We start from the raw sequence: 20,657 nt of genomic DNA on the forward strand, positions 1-20,657 counted from the left end.
CACAGCCATCAGCCCGATGGAGAGCTTCTGACTCACGGAACAACTTCACAGAGCTCCTGGGGCTCTCGCTGACCGACGGCTTTACGATCGCCCGATTCAGTTTCTGCTCAAATCTCTTTTCTCTACTTGTCTACCACCCATCTATCACCTATCTACTCTCTATCACCTATCTACTATCTGTCATCTATCATTCACCTATCTACTATCTATCACCTATCTACTATCTGTCATCTATCATCTATCTACTATCTATCACCTATCTACTATATGTCATATATCATCTATCTACTCTCTATCATCGGTCTATCATTTATCTACTAGCTAGCATCTATCTACTATCTATCATCTACCTACTAGCTATCATCTATCTACTATCTATTATCTATCTACCTATCTACCTGTCTATTATCTACTATCTATCTATTATCTATTTATCTATCTATCTATCATCTACCTACCATCTTTCTCCCCTTTCTATGTATCTATCATCTATCTATATGTCTATGTATATATTTATCTATATATCTCTTTGTATATGTCTCTGTATGCATGCATGCATGCATGTTGGCATGTATCCATGTGTCTATGTATGTATCTTTCTATGTGTGTGCATGTATATATCTGTATGTGTCTATACATGCATGCATGCATGCATGAATGTTGGTATGTGTCTATGAGTCCGCCTGTGTTTATATATTTATCCATGTGCCTGTCTGTATGTATCTATCTGTTTGTATGTATCTATGTGTGTATGGATGTATCTACCCACCTACCTATGTTTCATCATCATTACCTATGTCCATTAGCTTCATCTCTCTGGTGAACCCTGACCAATACCCTGCTCATTGATGACTTAGGGTGGATGTCTGAAATCACGGTGGTGGGTATTTACTCAGCATGCACCATGCGTGAAGCAGGCACGAAGCAGGCATGATAGCAGCAATGAGGATGCACAGCTGCCCCTGGTGAACGTCCGGCCCGCTCGGCAGGAGCTCCCGTGGGAAGATGGCAGCTTCCACGGGAGATCTCCTGCCAGCACCATCCCCTGGGAGGGCCTCCATTCGGATCTCTCCATGGGCAGGCCCAGCCACGCTCTCCCAGAAGGCCGCGGGAGAAGCTGCTGTCTACCTGTGCATGCCTGTGTATGTCTGTCTCTCCCTGCCTCACCGGGTGAATGGTCCCCACCTCTGGCTTCCTCTCTCTGGCAGTTCCAGCTACAACGCTGGAGGAGGATGGATGCAGATGAGATTAATCCCGGAGAAGTGGCCTGTGGCAGCAGGCGTTTGTCAAAGTGCTTTATGGCTGGCTCATTATCTCCGCTGCTCACTGTACTGCAGGGAACATTAGCTCTGAGTAGGTCATTCAGGAAGCGCTCTGTGGTAGGACCAGGACAGAATGGATTGCCTCCAGCAACCCGGCTGGGCGAGCTTTCCGCTGAGAAACAGCAGCCCTCTCTGGATCCAGTTTGCAGAGCCCCGGGCGGAGGCCAGCTCTGAGCCAGGAGCCCGCTCAGGGCGGAGCTGCCGCTTTAAGCTCAGGTCGCTTACTGACCAGCAGTTCGTCTGGGGGCATCAGCTGATGGGGCGCCTTTTCTCGCTCTGTCGTTTGAGCCCCTGGAGGAAGCCAGGGCACAGCAGCTGAGGGTACAGGGGAAGTGTACACATCACCTCGAAGGGACCGGCACCTGGGGGACGTGGCACTGACTGCTCCCCATCCTGTCCCCACGCTCCAGAGGAGGGGTCACGAAAATACAGGCGTGCCCAGCGCACTGGACACGCTACTCCGTACCTCATGCCGACTGTCTTTATTCTGAGCCCGCCTGGCGTGGCTCCGTGGTGGAGGGTGGACCTGTGAACCAGGAGGTCATGGCTTGATTCCCAGTCAGAGCACAGGCCCAGGTTGCAGGCTCGATCCCCAGTGTGTGGCGTGCAGGAGGCATCCAGTCAATGACTCTCTCATCTTTGATGTTTCTCTCTCTCTCCCTCTCCCTTCCTCTCTGAAATCAATAAAAAAGACCATAAAGATTATTTTGAATTAAAATTTTTTTAGTAAAACTTTTATCTTCAGTCATGGTTGCCAGACACAATTCCATACCATCAGGAGCACACCACCGTGACGGACCTCCTCAGGCACAGGAAGTCTGGTAACGGCTCCCTTCCCTCTGCGGTCCGCAGAGCTGACTCGAGAGCCACGCTGAGCTGTGTCCTCCGCCAGGCCCCCGCTGGACCCTGCAGTCCCCGGTGGGTCTGTGCACGGAGCCTGCTGGAAGGAGAAAGTCCAGCGGCTCTCAGGAAGGGCCAGCATGTGAGAGCCGTGCCTTGGGTCTCGCTGCCAGCTGGGCTGACTGCCTCCTGTCTCCGGAGGATGGTGCCTTCTCAGGTCCCCATTGTTCCTCATCTCCGAGGGGTGGGGCTGACAGACGGTGGCCTGTGAGCTCCCAGGACACTGGGCAGGATGGAGGAGGAGAGGCAGCCATGGTTAATGCGGAGACACCGCTGGGCGGTGCTGGCCGGGCAGACGGCTGACTTCTCTGTGTCTTCATAGGGAGGGAGCTCTCTGGGCACTAATCCCATCACGAGGGCCCCACCCTCATGCCCTAATCACCCCAAAGGCTCTGCCTCCTACTATTAACATTGGGGTTAGGAAGTCAACATACAGAATTGGGGTGATGCAAGCCTGTCGTCCATAAGAATCTCATAATGCAAGCCTCAGTAAGTAACCTCCCAACCAGGACACCCCAACACGGGCGTGTTTCAGAGTCCTGCACCCCTTCCCCTCCCCCGCCTCCTGCCTCCCTGGAGCAGGGGGCTCAGATGGGTCTGTTCTGTGCTCACATGAAGGGAACGCCTTGCTGGCTCATCACGAACGTTAATTACTTCCTCTGCCTCAACTTCGCAATTAGCTGAAGCAATTCCCTGCTGCACGTGTGTCACATCCTTAATCTTGATTCAGGGTTTTTGGGCAGCGTGCAGGTCGGGCCTGTGAGCACCTCCCCCAGTGGCGTCCGGAGGTGAGGAGGCAGGCGGAGCGTCTGCAGGGAGCTCCCTGGCCCGGCTGCAGGGCGGGCGGCCTGCGGACAGGGGAGCCGGAGGGCAGGTCCGGGGCTGGCCCTTCCCTACCGGGCAGGAGGCTCTCTCCCTCTCAGCCTCTTCCCGTCCAGTTCTGATGCCTGTGGGTGTACTCAGGGCCTGGCGAGCTCTAACACACGTCTCCTTGCGGGTGCATAGGGAGGGGCTATCCTTATTAGGCAATATCCGAGCTCTGAGTTACCTCTCTCAGTTGGCCTGCGTGGCTCAGTGGTGAGTGCCGACCCATGAACCAAGTCATGCTTGATTCCCAGTCAGGGCACATGTCTGGGTGTGGGCTTGATCCCTGTTGGGGGCGTGCAGGAGGCAGCCGACCCATGATTCTCTCTCATCATGGGTGTTTCTCTCTCTCCTCCTCCCTTCCTCTCTGAATTCAGTAAAAATAATTGAAAGAAGAAGTTGCCTCACCGAGCTGACCTAACCTGGGCTCTCACCTGGCTGTCTTATCCCAAACTCTGTTCTCCATCCAGCCTTTCACCTGCAGTGGGCATCGCTGCCGGGGGGTGGGGTCGGCTGGCGTTGGGGGTGGATGTCACTCGTGGGGACCACAGGACCTGGGGGAGAAGGGGCCACGTGTCCTGTGGCTGAGGGAGGAGTGGCTGTGATGGTCCAGTTCCCGGCAAGAGCTGAGGGCAGGCAGGGCCGGGGGAGGTGCGTTCCACAGGTGCCCAGACACTCCCGCCACGAGGGGGAATGTTTTCTTGTAGCTTCTGGAAACCTGAACGCACACGCCTAGTGACGTGGCAGGACACACTGGAATTCAGAGGCACCACACGGCAGGCACGGCAGTCAGACACGGGCTACCTGGACACGTCGCCACGGCGCCCGGGTCCCTCCCCGCCGTGCCTGGGGGAGGCTGCCGCTCAGACTGATTCGCGGTGTCAGAGCCGGGCGGGGGAGTGGCCATGGCGGTCCAGTTCCCGGCATGAGCTGTGTCCCCCGGTCTCTGGCCGCCCCGGCTCCCCCTCCAGGGGGAACTCAGAGCTCCCCCTGCTCTGAGGGGAGCCTGCACACGCCGAGTGCCCCTGCTGCTCCCTGACCTGGCCGCACCCACATTGTGAGGGCCTCATGGGGGTGCCACCGCCTCCAGCCACTTTTCACCTAGACCCTGGGCCTGGTTTAAAAGACATTAACAAATACACAGGTTTTTATTGATGTCAGAGAGGAAGGGAGCGGGAGAGAGAGACATCCATGGAGAGAGAGCATCAGCTGCCTCCACCACACCCCACACCCCACACCGGGGGCCGAGCCCACCACCCAGGATGTGCCCTGACTGGCTCACTGTCGGCGGTCAACCCCGGAGCCCGCGGTCCGGCTAGAAGACTCCTCTCATTGGGAGTGTTTTCAAGCCAAAGTGTGGGACAGCATGAGAGTGCCCAGGCCACCACTTGGGCTCGCCCGTTGTTCCCGTGCCACCAGATGTGCGTCCTCTCTACCATGTTTGCTAAACAGAACATTCTAGACCTCACGGTACTCCATCCTCACACCCTTCAGCAGGGTCTCCCCAAGCAAGGGTGTTTCCTTGGGGACTCCGTGCTATCACCACACTCACTATCCCTCCCACAAGTTCCCCCTCCGCCCGCTAACGGGACAGAATTCCCTCCGTGTGCCCGCCTGGTCTCCGCCCGCCCCAAGCGGGCCGGCCATCTCGATGCCTCACTCTCCATCGGGTACTGGGGGCCAGAACTCAGTCTCCCCGCCGCCGTGACACCGCAGTCCTGCTGCCGGCGGAATGCTTGCCGGATGCCAGATCCGGAGCTGAGCTGAGCTTGACATTTAAGACGTCCCTAATCCTCAGAGCCACCCTATCTCTCATTCCCACAAACCGCCCGCCAGGAGGCGGCTTTATCGCAGCTCCCAGGTGAAGGCTTCGGCTCAGGAACGTGCTATCCAGGAGAGAAGGTTCTGCTCAGCGTAGAGAAAATCCAGGGCTTTAACCCGTGCTCAGCAGGGGATGTTCGTGTGACCGGGCCTCTCTCAGTCCTGTCTGAAGGGAAGGAACTGTTTATGGAGTATGGCCCATGTACCTGGCGGGGAGAGGTCCTCTCTCCACGTCCTCACTGTGACCCCGAGGCCATCTCTGGAGATCACATTAGCCGGCCAGCTTGGCAGAAAGAGTGATGGAGGCTCAAAGGTGCCGAGTACTCTGTCTAACACAGCGGTCGGCAAACTCATCAGTCAGCAGAGTCAAATACCAACAGGACAACGACTGAAATTTCTTTAAAAAAAAAAAAATATTTTATTGATTTTTTACAGAGAGGAGGGGAGAGGGATAGAGAGTTAGAAACACTGATGAGAGAGAAACATCCATCAGCTGCCTCCTGCACACCCCCAACTGGGGATGTACCCGCAACCAAGGTAGTACATGCCCTTGACCAGAATCGAACCCGGGATCTTTCAGTCCACAGGCCGACGCTCTATCCACTGAGCCAAACCAGTTTTGGCTGAAATTTCTTTGGAGAGCCACATTTTTAAAACTTAAACTTCTTCTTATGCCACTTCTTCAAAATAGACTAGCTCAGGCCGTGGTATTTTGTGGAAGAGCCACACTCAAGGGGCCCAAGAGCCACATGTGGCTCTCAAGCCACTGTTTGCCGACCAGGGATCTAACGTGAGCCAGCTGGCGGGATTGCTGCCAGCCGTGCACCGGGGAGCGGGTCAGCTGCTGGCCACCGTGCCAGGGCTGCGGGGTGCTGGCTCCTGTGAACTCAGGTGGTTGGGAGAGGCTGACGTCTCCTCCTTGGACTGTTCCTCTCACTCCCACCTCCCGGGGGAGGGGATGTCCAATGCAGACAAGGGAGCTCCCTGCTCCCGGCGATCTGTGAATGCTCGTTCTCCCTCCCGCCCCCATTCTCCACACACACGACCTGCTCAGGCCAGGCTCACTCACACCTCCATCCTCCCAGCACTGCCCAAGGAGCGGGGGGAGTGATGGGCAGTGACCTATATCCCTCCCAGATTTGATCCCGCTCGGGAAAGAGTTCCGCCTTATCCGGTGGGGGCACCTACATGCTCAGAGATTAGAAGATGGTGTGGAACACGTCTTTAAAAAAATTAAATATATATGTTTATTGATTCCAGAGAGGAAGGGAGAGGGAGGGAGAGATAGAAACATCAGTGAGGAGAATCATTGATTGGCCACCTCCTGCATGCCCCCCACTGAAGATGGAGCCCACAACCTTGGCATGTGCCCTGACAGGGAATCAAACTGTGACCTCCTGGTCCACAGATCAACACTCAACCCCTGTATCATGCCAGCTGGGCAGAACACGTCTTTAACGTAGATGTTCAGCTGTCTCCTGTCCACATCGAATGTAGAGAAATGTAGAGACTCTTCCTCTTGATTCCCATGCTCTCCTTCCCTCATTTCTAGGTCCTGTCCTCTCCCGGGCACTGGCTTCCTCTCACCCCTGTGGCCACGAACAGAGAAGCTTGCACTCATTGAATTACTACTTTTCCAGAACTTCAGCCTTTCTTAAGTTAGTATTTATCTCCTGTGTCTGAGCTCGGGTGGCTACAATAGAATATCCCAGATGGGGTGGCCTAAGCAACGGACATTCATTTCTCACAGTCTGGGGGCTGCAAGCCCAGTGTCAAGGTGTTGGTTGACTTAGATCCTGGTGAAGACCCCGGCCCTGGCTTGTGGACAGCGAGCCACACACAGTGGAGAGAGGACTGGTGTCACTTCCTCCTTTATAAGGGCACTAATCCCATCACAGGGCCCCACCCTCAGGATCTAATCTAGCCCCAATTCACCTCAAAGGCCCCATGTCTCAACATGCTAACAGTGGTAGTTAGGGCTTCAACAGAGGACTTTTGGGGTAGAGACAACATCCTATGAGAGTAGTTTTGAATACTTTCCAGATAATGCATTATCTTCTGTTATGCTCTTGCAAACCATTACAACCAGTTAAGATCGAGCTGCTATGTATCATAGAGGTTTGAGCTCTCAGTGTTTCACTGATGAGGATTCTTTCATATATGTTGGCTGTGGCATAGGGGATCTCAACCTAAATTGACTTCTGTTAATTCTCACGGTGGCGTTCCATGACTTCATGAACAGGTGACGTGTGATCAACGTCTGTGACATGACAGTGAGCAGCCCTCAGCGTGTGTTCTCATCCCCTTTGAGTTAACGAAGGAGTCTGTTATCCGTGCCTCTGCCCTGTGAGCGGAGCTTTTCCCCTCGGGTCGAGCAGCTTCTGTTTAATCTAAATGTGTGTTTGGTGGCAGCCCAGGGGCGTGAAGAATTAGGATGTATTTACCGGGGTCCTGTCCGAGCTGCAGAAACAGGCAAGGCGACTCATTTGCGGGAGCAGTAACCCTGTCCCAACCTCTCCCTGGAATCAGCAGGAAAGGTTTCCTCCTGCAGCGCCCGCCCCCCCCCCCCCCCCCCGCCCCGCCCTGCAATGTACCTGACCCTGCGCGGTGGGCCTTAGAATTCCCATTCCAAGTTAAAAATAGGACAATGTGCCAAAACCAGTTTGGCTCAGTGGATAGAGTGTCAGCCTGCGGACTGAAAGGTCCCAGGTTTGATTCCGGTCAAGGGCATGTTTCTTGGTTGTGGGCACATCCCCAGAAGAGGGTGTGCAGGAGGCAGCTGATTGATGTTTCTCTCTCATCGATGTTTCTAACTCTCTATCCCTCTCTCTTCCTCTCCATAAAAACTCAATAAGATATATGTTTTTAAAAAATAGGACAATGAGGACTCAGGTCATCGTATGCATTGCAGGCAGCTCCACACAACACCTAAAATAGGACCGTGGATGGCTCTCCGAGTGTGTGAATGGCAGGGACTGAAATGGAACAGGTTTGAGAGAGATCGAGACCCCTTTTCTGCCCGAGTCCCGAGGGCCGTGCCTAGGGAGCGCAGCATGAGGGGCGGGACGTCTCCCAGCCTCAGGGTCCCGTCTGTCAGACTGAGCTCCGTCAGCAAGGACCTTGTCTGCTCTGACGTCACTGGCGGCCGGTGGGATGGTTATGTCAATAATTTTATAACAGTAACTTTGTAGGAGGAAAGGAGACGCTTTCTCTGACACGCCTGATGCACGTATGGACTTCACTGTGGAGAGCTTAGATGGCCTTCTTCCAGCGTCATGTCTTTGACTGAGCACGCACAACATGCTCAGGAATTTTGTCAGTTTCTCGGAACCTGCCAGCCGGGCCTGGATGTCCACGTGGGCTGGGGCTGAGGCTGCGGCAGAGCCGGCTCCCAGGCAGCGGGCAGGGCCCCAGGCAGCTGGGAGGAGGGGAGTCTTCTTATCGCCCCTTGACGCCCCGTGTCTGGCCCCGTTCAGGTGGGCCTCACACCGCACGCATGGGTCACGAGGGGGGGCGGTTGAGGGAGGAAGAAGGGGGGAGGGGACGAGGTCCCAGTGTGTGCGGAGGCCTGCTCTCACCATGCACAGCTCATCCCGGGAGCTCCGTTCCGCTGTCTAGCTGTGTTCAGCATCATGTGTGTGTCTTGGCGTCCGGGGACCCCGCCCAGGAGAGTGGGTGGGGCCAGGAGGACCCTGCAGAGGCTGAGGAGGAGGAGGTGATGGAGGCATCCCTGTGCCCTCTCCCTGGGCCAGTGTAGAGGGCCCCTTGGGAATGCACATGGATGACCTTTAAATAATGCCAGCTGAGTCCAGATGACTGGCATGACCCCTGGAAACAGCCTCCCAAAATGTCAGAGACTGTGATCAGTACCCATTTCTTATCTTTATCCACGTGCTGGGAATGAGGAACGAATAGGACCTGGACACAAACTCCTTTGACCTTAACCCCCTCTGGAAATCACACATGTGCTGTGCTGTCTGTGGCAGGTGTGACTGTCCCTCCATCAGAGTGACAGCCTCCACCCGGCTCCCAGCTTTTGGATCTATTTCTGCCTCTTGTCTCTTTCTTTCTTTTATTTCTTAATCCCCAGCTCCTCCGCTCAGGAACCTGTTCTGAAGGGCCCACCAGCATCACGAACAACGTACTTATTGTCATAACAACACGAAAGCACCCTCCAGATCAATCGCTGTGACTTGGTCAAGTGGCCAGGACAAGTGACCTTTATCAAAGCCTCGTGCCGTCCACCGACCGCAGGCGGGTGAGGTTACGAGAGGTGTCGGGGTTCCCCTGGGCCCTGCTTCTGAGAGTGACAGGAGGCTGTTTGCATCTCGGCACTCGGAGGTGACAGGCTCATGTGGGCAGTTAGCTGCTGGGGAAAGATCAGGACGCTTAAGCCGCCGCTGAGTCACTCTAATCACAGCCGCCTGGTCCCGGCGGGACGTGGTCCCGAGGCCAACCCGTGGCTCCGTCTTTACTTCAGACGATGGAAGAGGGCTCGAGCCCTGGCCAGTGTGGCTCAGTGGATAGTGTGCCGGCCTGCGGGCAGAGGGGGCCTGGGTTTGATTCCGGTCAAGGGTTAGAGTCAGGTCAGCATTCAGGGAGAGGAGAAGGGGCAAGACAGGAACGGAGGCTAGAGACCAGTGGTTCTGGGGCCAAGGGGAAATGGAGGGCCCGCAGGACGGGGTTGGGGTGGGTGGGAGAGTGGGAGCCGCTGAGTGAAGAAAGTGTGTCAAGGAGGGAATTCGATCACAGGTGACAAATACGTTGGGGAGAGAATTGACAGATTCATGGGTTTGAGTAAAGAAGGAGGAAGGAACTCAGAGACGCCTTTGAACAGTTTTGATCTGTGACAAATCTTTTTAAAAATATATATTTCATTAATTTTTTACAGAGAGGAAGGGAGTGGGAGAGAGAATTAGAAACATCAATGAGAAACATGGATCAGCTGCCTTTTGCACACCTCCTGGAAGCCTTCAGTCTGCAGGTGGACGCTCTATCCACTGAGCCAAACTGGTTAGGGTGTGACAAATCTTTTTTAAAAATATATTTTTATTGATTTCAGAGAGGGAGAGGGAGAAAGAGAGATAGAAACATCAACAAGCAGAGAGAATCATGGCCCCTCCGTTCTCCCTGGTCAGCACTGGCCTGTCCGTCCTCCCTGGTCAGCACTGGCTTGTCCGTCCTCACTGGTCAGCACTGGCCCCTCCGTTCTCACTGGTCAGCACTGGCCCCTCCTCCTCACTGGTCAGCACTGGCCTGTCCGTCCTCACTGGTCAGCACTGGCCTGTCTGTCCTCACTGGTCAGCACTGGCCTGTCCGTCCTCACTGGGCAGCACTGGCCCCTCCATCCTCACTGGGCAGCACTGGGCCCCCCCCATCCTCGCTGGGCAGCACTGGCCCTTCCTCCTCGCTGGTCAGCACTGGCCCCTCCGTCCTCGCTGGTCAGCACTGGCCCCTCCGTCCTCACTGGTCAGCACTGGCCCCTCCGTCCTCGCTGGTCAGCACTGGCCCCTCCGTCCTCACTGGTCAGCACTGGCCCCTCCATCCTGGCTGGGCAGCACTGGCCCCTCCATCCTGGCTGGTCAGCACTGGCCCCTCCCCCTCGCTGGTCAGCACTGGCCCCTCCATCCTGGCTGGGCAGCACTGGCCCCTCCGTCCTTGCTGGGCAGCACTGGCCTGTCCGTCCTCACTGGGCAGCACTGGCCTGTCCGTCCTCACTGGGCAGCACTGGCCTGTCCGTTCTCACTGGGCAGCACTGGCCCTTCCTCCTCACTGGGCAGCACTGGCCCCCCCCATCCTCGCTGGGCAGCGCTGGCCCCTCCTCCTCACTGGTCAGCACTGGCCCTTCCTCCTCGCTGGTCAGCACTGGCCCCTCCGTCCTCCCTGGTCAGCACTGGCCCCTCCCCCTCTCTGGGCAGCACTGGCCACTCCATCCTGGCTGGGCAGCACTGGCCCCTCCATCCTCGCTGGGCAGCACTGGCCTGTCCATTCTCACTGGGCAGCACTGGCCCCTCCGTCCTCGCTGGGCAGCACTGGCCTGTCCATTCTCACTGGGCAGCACTGGCCCCTCCTCGCTGGGCAGCACTGGCCCCTCCTCACTTGGCAGCACTGGCCCCTCCGTCCTCGCTGGTCAGCACTGGCCCCTCTGTCCTCGCTGGGCAGCACTGCTTGATAGAAGGAGGCGTCACATAAGCGCCATGGTCCTGGTTTGAGTTTCTTGGTGGTTTTGCCGTTTGCCTACTGGTGCTTTAAGACACGGCTGTGCTGCGTTTCCAACCTGTTTTGGGGATTTTTATGCAAACGGCTCTCGATGGGTAAATCTCACCGGCACCAGTCACCTCTCCCTTTACAGAATTCTATATTATTAGGTCCATCTCAGAGTTGGGCACAGATGTCTTCAAAGACCAGAACACAAATGATTGCATTGCTTATTTGAGAGCAATTTATGCGGGAGGCCTCCGCAGCACTCACGGCGAGAGAAAAGCGGCGAGGATAAAACCGTAAAGCCAAACATGCCGGAAGCTTCCTGACATGGGGCCGTTCCCGGCGCTTTCATCTGTTGCCTGAGAAACTGGATAATATAACTTCAAACATGAGACGCAAAGACAGAACCCTTAAATCGCGTTCTTAATGCTCAGCGCATTTTCCTTTCGGTGACAATAGACTAATGCGATGGGAGAATTCTGCAGTTTATATAACATATTTGTTATATAAATATGTTATTCTGTCTTTTTTAACCCTCACCTCACACCCATGTGCAGCTTTTCTGCAGCTGGAGGTGCAGACCGTGCCGAGCGCTGATGGACGGAGTGGCTTAGTTCAGGTCCTGCACCCACTTCATACGGCGTTTGCCACAGGACACGGCGATATCAGTAAACCAGGTCAGAGCAATTCCTGGCACAGTGCAACAGCTCTGTAAGCACTTGGTTTCTTAAAAAGCTGTGTGTGTGTGTACACGTGTATGTATACACTCATATGCATATATATGTGTATATACACAGATATGCACATATGTACGCACACATGTGTGTGTATATATCCATATGCATATTGCACGTGCACATGCAGGCACATATATGCATGCACACATGTACATGTATATAGGTATGTATATGTATACATGTGTATATATGTACTTGTAGAGAGCCACCTGAGAAGGCACATGGACATTCTTTTAATTCTTATCAGCTAAGCCTGAGGGCACTGGCAGAATCATGTTATCAGTACTGATTTCTTATCTTTATCTATGTGCTTGGAATGAGAAACAAATAAGACCTTGACTTACCGAGATTTTTAAAAAAAATATATCTTATTGATTTTTTACAGAGAGGAAGGGAGAGAGATAGAGAGCTAGAAATGTTGATGAGAGAGAAACATCGACCAGCTGCCTCTTGCACACCCCCTACTAGGAATGTGTTTGCAACCCAGGTACATGCCCTTGACCAGAATCGAACCTGGGACCTTTCAGTCCGCAGACTGACGCTCTACCACTGAGCCAAACCGGTTTTGGCATTACCTAGATTTTGATATGCTAAATCTTGTACCAAAAAATGAGGAGCTTACCCAGATGTTGATGAATAGGATCTGGGCACACCCGAAACTCCTTTTGACCTTAGATTCCCCTTTGGAAACCAATAAATATGCTGTGTTTCTGTGATGAATGTGACTGTCTCTCCATCAGAGAGATGGCCCCCATTTTTTGAATCTATTCCTGCCTCTTGTCTCTTTCTTTCTCTAATTTCTTAATCCCCAGCTCCTCCACTCAGGAACCTGTCGTTTTCCATGCGGGATGCAGAAAACAGAGAAAATGCCCACCGCATGTACACGTGTATATATGTATATATTATGTGTACGTGTGTGTGTATACGTACATGTGCGTGCATATATGTATGTATATCTGTGTGTGTGTGTGTGTGTGTGTGTAGCACATTCTTGCCTGTGGTGACTCACTGACATTTCACGGGAAAGCTGGCTTTTCTGACAGGCTCCCACCCACGAGACCCGGGCAGAAGGGCCACAGTGACAGGACCGACCTGGTGGCTGGGACCGTGCCCTGAGAGCAGAGCCTGAAGGAGTAAATTACGGCAAATCAGACAAAAGGACACGCCACACATCTCGTGTTCTCCCACGTGGACACGGGCCGGTGACACATGGGCCAGAGGAGCCGCCGTTGTGCCCACTGCGCTGGCGGCGGTAACCGTGCATTCCAGCCCGCACTTCCCCTGAATGGAACACGCTCAGGAGGAGGGGTCCACGCACTGTGACAGCACCGCCTTTAACCCTCGTCATGGCCAGGGTTTCCAGGGAAGTCTGGGTAACGCTCATAGTTATTATGGAAACGAGAGGAAGAGGACACATCCCAATACACCAAGGTCTCCTGCGACTCCTAGCGGCTGCTCAGCAAGGATGTAAAATAATTTCAACGTATGATTTTACTACCAATTAAGTTAACCCAACCACACTCGAGCCAACCAGTCAATGACATTAATTTGCTGTTATTTTGTAAATTTAAGAGGAAGGCGCCAGGCACCCTGTTTGGGGTCTGGGTGATTCCAGGGTTTGGTCTGGGTGATCATCCCCGGGCTCACCTGGCTTCAGCTGTCATGTATCCTGAGTGACTACAGGGGACATGGTGCAAGGTGTACAGCTGACATGCTATAAGGCATGCAGGTGGCATGTATAAGGTGTCTTTGGAGAAACAGGAAATGTAACAGGCTCCTTCCCAGGAGCCGCACCGGGGCCTGGAGCACACGGGCTGGCGTGCATTGCCTGTGGTTTGTCCCACTCCCAGCCTGCGAGTTCCCGGGCACCCGTTTAGAGTGTGTTCCGGTGTGTGCGCAAAGACGGTAATGAGTGGTGATTTGTGTTTTAAAGAGAATGCTGAATGCATGGAGCTGCTTTCCGGAGAGAAGTCACCTGGAGCCTTTATTAATGCTGTTGAAGAGCCTGTTCCATCCTTTAATTAAATTTATTTAAAAACACTTGAGTCGGGAACATTGAGTGCGAGAGCACGCACCCCACGCGGAGCCTGCACCGATGTTCTCGCTGCAATGGGCACGTCGGATGACGTGGTCTGTGCGGGGCGTTTGGGATCGTCTCAGAATTCCTTCCTAAGTTCTCTGTCCTCAATACCTGAGACTTTCTGACTCTAATCAGGGGTTCGTGAGATTTGGGAAAAACGTGCCCCCACTGTAAGACACGGGTCATGTGAGGGCAGCTACGAAAAGCGGTGCATGCCCATGGCGAGCCCTCAGCCGCAGAGGAGTCAGCACGGTGGGATTTCAGAGCGTGAAGTCAGGAGACGGCTCAGGCCCGAGGGCACTGTGGTCTCCAGGGAACAGAACCAGCAGGACAAACAGGGCACAGTCAGGTGTCTGCGTGGGGAGCAGTTTACTGTGAGGAGTGAGCGTGCACAATGGTGGAGTCCGAGGAGTCTACAGACAGCTGGCTGCAGGGGGAAGCCCAGCTGGACCATTGTATCCACCCTCACCTGAGGCTCAGGGCTCTTTTCCTGTGAGCCAATCAGGTTCCTCTGCAGCGGTCGGCAAACTCACTAGTCAACAGAGCCAAATACCAGCAGTACAACGATTGACATTTCTTCTGAGATGCCGAAACCGGTTTGGCTCAGTGGATAGAGCGTCAGCCTGTGGACTGAAAGGTCCCAGGTTTGATTCCGGTCAGGGGCATGTACCTTGGTTGCGGGCACATTCCCAGTAGGGGGCGTGCAAGAGGCAGCTGATCGTTGTTTCTCTCTCATCGATGTTTCTAACTCTTTCCCTCTCTCTTCCTCTCTGTAAAAAATCAATAAAATATATTTTTAAAAAAAGAAGTTTCTTCTGAGAGACACATTTTTTAAACTTGAACTTCTTCTAACACCACTTCTTCAAAATAGACTCACCCAGGCCGTGGTGTTTTGTGGAAGAGCCACACTCAAGGGGCCAAAAAGCCACATGTGGCTCGAGAGCTGCAGTTTGCCGACCACGGCTCTAGGGTTCGGTCTGACTCGGTGGGGTTTCCTGTAACTGACAGCTGACCGCCCCGGTGTGGGACCCAGGGCCTCCGCGCAGGTGACGCCAGGGCTGGCGTTTTATCCATGTCTCTGTGGGGCATGTGTCCAACAGGACCTCCGTCTTGCCCGGGGCTTTCTCTCTCCTTCACGTGGGGCGTGTGCCATCATCAGACCAGCTGTGCACTTACTTCTGAGGCAGAGACCCCTTGTTACCCACCGAGGTCCATCTTCCTCTTCCTCTTCTGACCAGGACCCTCTTTACTGAGGGACAGACATAGGTGTGGCTTCAGGACTGTATTCTCCTGCCTGGCCAGCCTGGCTCAGGGGTTGAGCATCCACCTATGAACCAGGAGGTGACAGTTGGATTCCCTGTTGGGGCACATGCCTGCATTTCAGCTAGACTCCCAGTAGGGGGCGTGCAGGAGACCGCAGATCATCATGGATCGATCTCCCCCATCTCTCTCTTCCCTCTCTCTCCTCTCTCTCTCTCTCTTCTCTCTCTCTCTCTCTCTCTCTCTCTCTCTCTCTCTCTCTCTCTCTCTCTCCCTCCCTCTCTCTCTCCCTCTTTCTCTCTCTCTCTCTCTCTGTGTGTGCGTCTCCCTCTTCCTCTCTGAAATCAACAATTAAAAAAAGGACTGCATTTTCCATCTTCTCCCCCTTTTATGTGTGGGGAATGGCACGCCAGACAACTTAGGGGGTATGTCTTCTCCTCCCCTGTTGTTCTGTCTGGAAGAGGTGGTGGCCGGAGTTCCAATACCTGTCTTGTACATGAGGTCATCAGAACACGTGTGTTGATGCGGCAGAGGCGGACAGCAGACACACAGAGCCAGCCCTGGTCACCTGCTGAAGTGGGGTCACATGCCAGCCTGACTTCCTGGCTCCAGCCTCAGCTTCACCTGAAGAAAAACGAGCCTCTGAGTGTCAGGTCACCGTCATTCCGTGAACCACGCCCGAGGCTCAGGGACACAGGCAGTGAGGGATGCTCGCCGAACTCGGTTTTCAATTCATGAATTTATTAAGGGAGACGGGATCTATTGATTTCCCCTGGGACAGACGAGCGAATCAGCACATTTCACCTACCCACGGCTTCTCTCGCCCCTCATTTATCTCTCTGCTGCATCCGTTTGCTGACACAGCCTGGATTTTCTCCGGGCCCACAGCCCTGAATCACGGCCCCATTAGTTATCCTTTATTCCGGGAGCCACGGCGGCGAGCGATGGCGTTTAGACTCCACTCACCGGCTCATTCTGACTTCCTCCACCTGAGCCGAGCACAGCGTTGACGGCAGTTTCTTTCGCAAATGATCCCTCGTTTGGGATTAGTCTTCTGTTTGGAGCTGTGTTTATAGGTGTTGTTGAGGATGAGGTTCGCGGCAGGTGTTGGCAGTCGGAAAGTCAGAGGCTCCATCAGAGAGGACAGAGCGCTCGGAGGAGCCTGCGGGCCGTCAGCTGGGACGGGGCTCCTGGGTCCTCTGTGCTCCTGGCCGCCAGGCTCTGCTCCTGGGGAGAGGGGGGAGGGGAGACCCCTGGCCCTCCCAGAGCCTCACACACACACACACACACACCACACACACACACGCTCTCCTGTGTTCCCTTGTCCATGGTCACCATGGCCACGTGGCCGCAGGGGACGCTGGGGAGTATCCATCTGCATGGGAGGGGCCGGGCTGCTGGGGGAGGTCCCATCCCTGGGAAAGTCGGGGCCAGAGCAAGCACCGTCTGCAGACACCTGTCCCCTGGGATCCCCGAGGACGCGGTAAGACCTGCAGGGCTTGAACATGTGAGCGCATTTCTGCTCCTTTACGAACACACCAAACACACACACAACCTGTAAGCTTAGCAGAGAAGCTTGCCAGCCATGTTCCGAACAGTCTCTGTCGGGCCGGCCTGGTGCATCCGCCGTGGATCCCGGGCCTGAGGTGACCAAGGCCCAGGTGTCCAGGATGAGCAGGTGGTGGCTGTGAGCCCATTCCCGCAGGGAGCCTCCCTCCTCCGTGAAAAAGCTGTGAATCATGCATCTATTTTGCTGGGCATATGGAGGGTCGTGTTTGTCTACAGAAGCATGCGGTCTTGATTTCTGAAAAATTGTCTTAGAACTGAAGGCTTTTTTCTCCTTTAGAAGGTCACAGGACAACGAGTGAAATTTCTTTGTGGAGAGCCAAATTTTTTAAACTTAAACTTCTTCTAACGCCACTTCTTCAAAACAGACTCGCCCAGGCCGTGGTATTTTATGGAAGAGCCACACTCAAGGGGCCAAAGAGCCGTCTGTGGCTCTCGAGCCGCAGTTTGCCGACCACGGCCTTAGGGGAACCCTGGGCCCTGGAGCAGGTTGTCAGCATCAGGGTTTGGGCTGTCCAGCCATGAAGGGTCATTATGACAGGGAAGCCAGGGCTTTGTTTGCTCAGGCAGCTCAAGATGGAGAGAGTTCAAGCACCTTCCGTTTCCTTTACCCCAGGCCTCGCTGCCCGGGGAGCAGGCCTTGTGGGGAAGGGCGCGGGGAACAGCATGGACCCGGTGGCAGCTGTGACCCCCGGGTGGGGTGTGCTCAGCTCTCAGAGGACGCATGGGCACAGCCGGCGATGGACCATTCATTCTCTTGCTCACACACCGTCCAGTCATCTTGGTTTGGATGCAGATGTGGACAACATTGCACTGTGTCCTGGTTCCCATTTCTCTGTGTTCTCGGAGTCCAGCTCAGCTTGGCATAGAATCCCTGATGGTAGATACTGGTGTTCTTTAGCACCTCGGAATGACACTCCGTTATCTTTTTCTGACTTCCATCACTCCTGCTGAAGTCAGCGGCCGGTAATACCGTTGCTCACGTGAAATTTCTCCAGTCACTTCTGAGGTTTTTCTTTCGTGTTTATACCATGCCCCGCACCAAATTCATCATTTTTCTCTCTATTCTCATAGTTCTCCCTCTTCTGGTCCACACGACAGTAAATGGCACACAGTTAATTTCATTATTTGAGCAAGAAGCTTGAAAAGCATCTTCCGTTTCTCCCTTCCACCTTCTCACACGAATTGTCACGTCTTATTGTTGCTGCTGAAGTACCTCCTCTCACTTAGCGAGGACTTATTTTGTACCAACGTTGCTAACACTCTTATTGGCTTCTGGGTGTAACTCCTAAATGGCTCTTGATTTCAGCTTTAGTTTATTATCTTGCTACCATCAACCTACTCAACCTCTTATCCCTTTTCCCCCTTCTAATCTTTTCGACACACTCCTGTCTCCAGTATCAGCTGACCTAGTGAGAGAGCAGCACGACCTCAATAAGATGCTGATCTGATTGTCTCTCTCCAGCCTGAAACCTTCAACGGCTTCTTTTATTTAAAAAAAATTATTTTTAATTGATTTTATAGAGGAAGAAAGAGATAGAAACATCAATGCTGAGAGAGAATCATGGATCAGCTGCCTCCTGTAAGCCCCCTACAGGAGATCAAGCCCACAACCTGGGCATGTGCCCTGACCGGGAATCAAACCATGACCTCCTGGTTCATAGGTCGACCTTCAACCACTGAGCCACACGCTGGGCTAATTTTTGATTCCTTTTTGGTTAGGTGAGACCCGTGGTCGGCAAACTGCGGCTCGAGAGCCACATGCGGCTCTTTGGCCCCTTGAGTGTGGCTCTTCCACAAAATACCACAGCCTGGGCGAGTCTATTTTGAAGAAGTGGTATTAGAAGAAGTTTAAGTTTAAAAAACGTGGCTCTCAAAAGAAATCTCAATAGTTGTAGTGTTGATGTTTGGCTCTGTGGACTAAATTTTAGGCAGTTTACTGACTGAGGCAATCAGAGAGACCACACTCACTTGCTCTTTAGAGACGGAAAGAACTTGCTTTCCAGCCAAAACATTATTGGTGGAATTTCGTTAAATGTCAGAAATAATTTGGACATTAGCTTGTGAACTTTCCTTAATGATATGTATTAATATTCCAGGCTTTTAATGTCTAGTCAACAGAACTGTTTTTTTTTTTTTTTTTTTTTTTTTTTTTATCATTTATAAGTCAGTGCTGCCCAAAATTCTACAGCATTCAAAATGCCCTCCACTGAAATGGAAATCAAGCTGTGCTAACTACTAATCGTTGTTGTGTTTATTAAGGATTCTTTAATCTGAGTAGGGTATTTAAGTTAGTTTAGTGAAAAAACAGAAAGTAAAATTTTTTGAAACCAGGGTGGAGCTGTCTCTTGAATTCTATGTTGTAGTCAATCTCCTTCTAAGCATGTATGTGCAAGTATGAGCTGTTGGAAGCATGCATTTTTAAAAGGTTAACCTATTAATATTGCACTTTAGAAGGAAAATACTACTTATCTGTCATTTACACCAGTCAGTTCTGGTTATAGGCCATGGCCTCCACTCTGGCATTTTCAAGGGGGAAAAAAAAAGGCAACATTATTTATCGGAATATTGAATAGGTCACAGGCGTGCTGGGAAGGGTAAGGAATCAGCTGAGGAAGGCACGCCCCTAATCATGCTGTGGAATTGCCCTAAAAGACATACCCCTGCTGCCCCCACTAAGCTTCCGACACCATCTTTCCTAACCCCTGTCACCGTGCCTGAGGCCGGGGTTCCCAGCAGGCTGCCGGTCCCGGCCGGTCCCAGCTCCATCTTGCTGCCCTCCAGAGAGAGGTCCCCACCTCCTGTGCGTGCAGCCTCTGCTTCAGCGTCGATGTCAGAACAAGATGTGTCAGCTGCACAGCCTTGCTGGCACTCTAGCTGCAAGGGAGGCAGTGAGCAGCACGTGGCTGTTTTCTGCCCCCTCTCACCAGGGTTCATGGCAGAGGGAACTCTGTAAACCCAGTGGGAGAGATCAGAATCTGGTGGGCAAAAGAGACATGAAAACATGCTCAAAGTCACTGGTCATCAGAGAGATGCAAATTAAAACAGCAATGAGGTACCACCTCACACCTGTCAGAATGGCTGTCATCAACAAATCAACAAATGACAAGTGCTGGCGAGGATGGGAAGAAGAGGGAGCCCTCGTGCACTGCTGGTGGGAATGCAGACCGGTGCAGCCGCTGCGGAGAATACTATGGAGGTTTCTCAAAAAATTAAATATGGAACTCCCATTTGACTCAGTAATCCTACTCCTAGGAATACATCCTCCTAAGAGACCCGAAGCACCAGTCAGGAAGAATGCACTCACCTATGTGCTCACAGCAACACAATTTACAACAGCTGAGATCTGGAAACAGCCCGAGTACCCTCATTAAATGAGGGGATAAAAAGCTGTGGTACATTCACACCGTGGTATCCTATGCAGCTGTAAAAGAATCTCTGACCCTCTGAGACAGCATGGAGGGACCTGGAGAGCATTGTGCTGAGTGAAAGAAGCCAGTCGGAGAGAGACAAGTATCACATGACCTCACTCATATGTGGGATGGAATGAACAACATAAACCGATGAACGGAGTGGATCCAGAGCCACAGAAGCAGAATCTCAGAGGGCAGGCGGGGGAGAGTGAGTGGGTGGGAGGTAATCAACCAACGACATTGTCTGCATATATGCATGGCCCGTGGCCACCCACAGTGGGTGCTGAAGGCCTGGGGCGGAGGGGGGGGGTCAGTGGGGGAGGAGGGGGAATACGTAACACTTTCAACAGTAAATATTTATTTTAAATAATCTGGTTGGCTGAAAATAATAAAATATACAATATTCCAAGATGACTTTCCCATCAGCCGCCGAGCCATCCTGAAAGGAACACACAAGGTGGAGAGTCCACCTTAAACGGGAGGAAAGAAT

The sequence above is a fragment of the Pipistrellus hanaki genome (assembly GCF_964339955.1).
Source record: "Pipistrellus hanaki genome assembly, chromosome: 3".
NCBI lineage: Eukaryota > Metazoa > Chordata > Mammalia > Chiroptera > Vespertilionidae > Pipistrellus > Pipistrellus hanaki.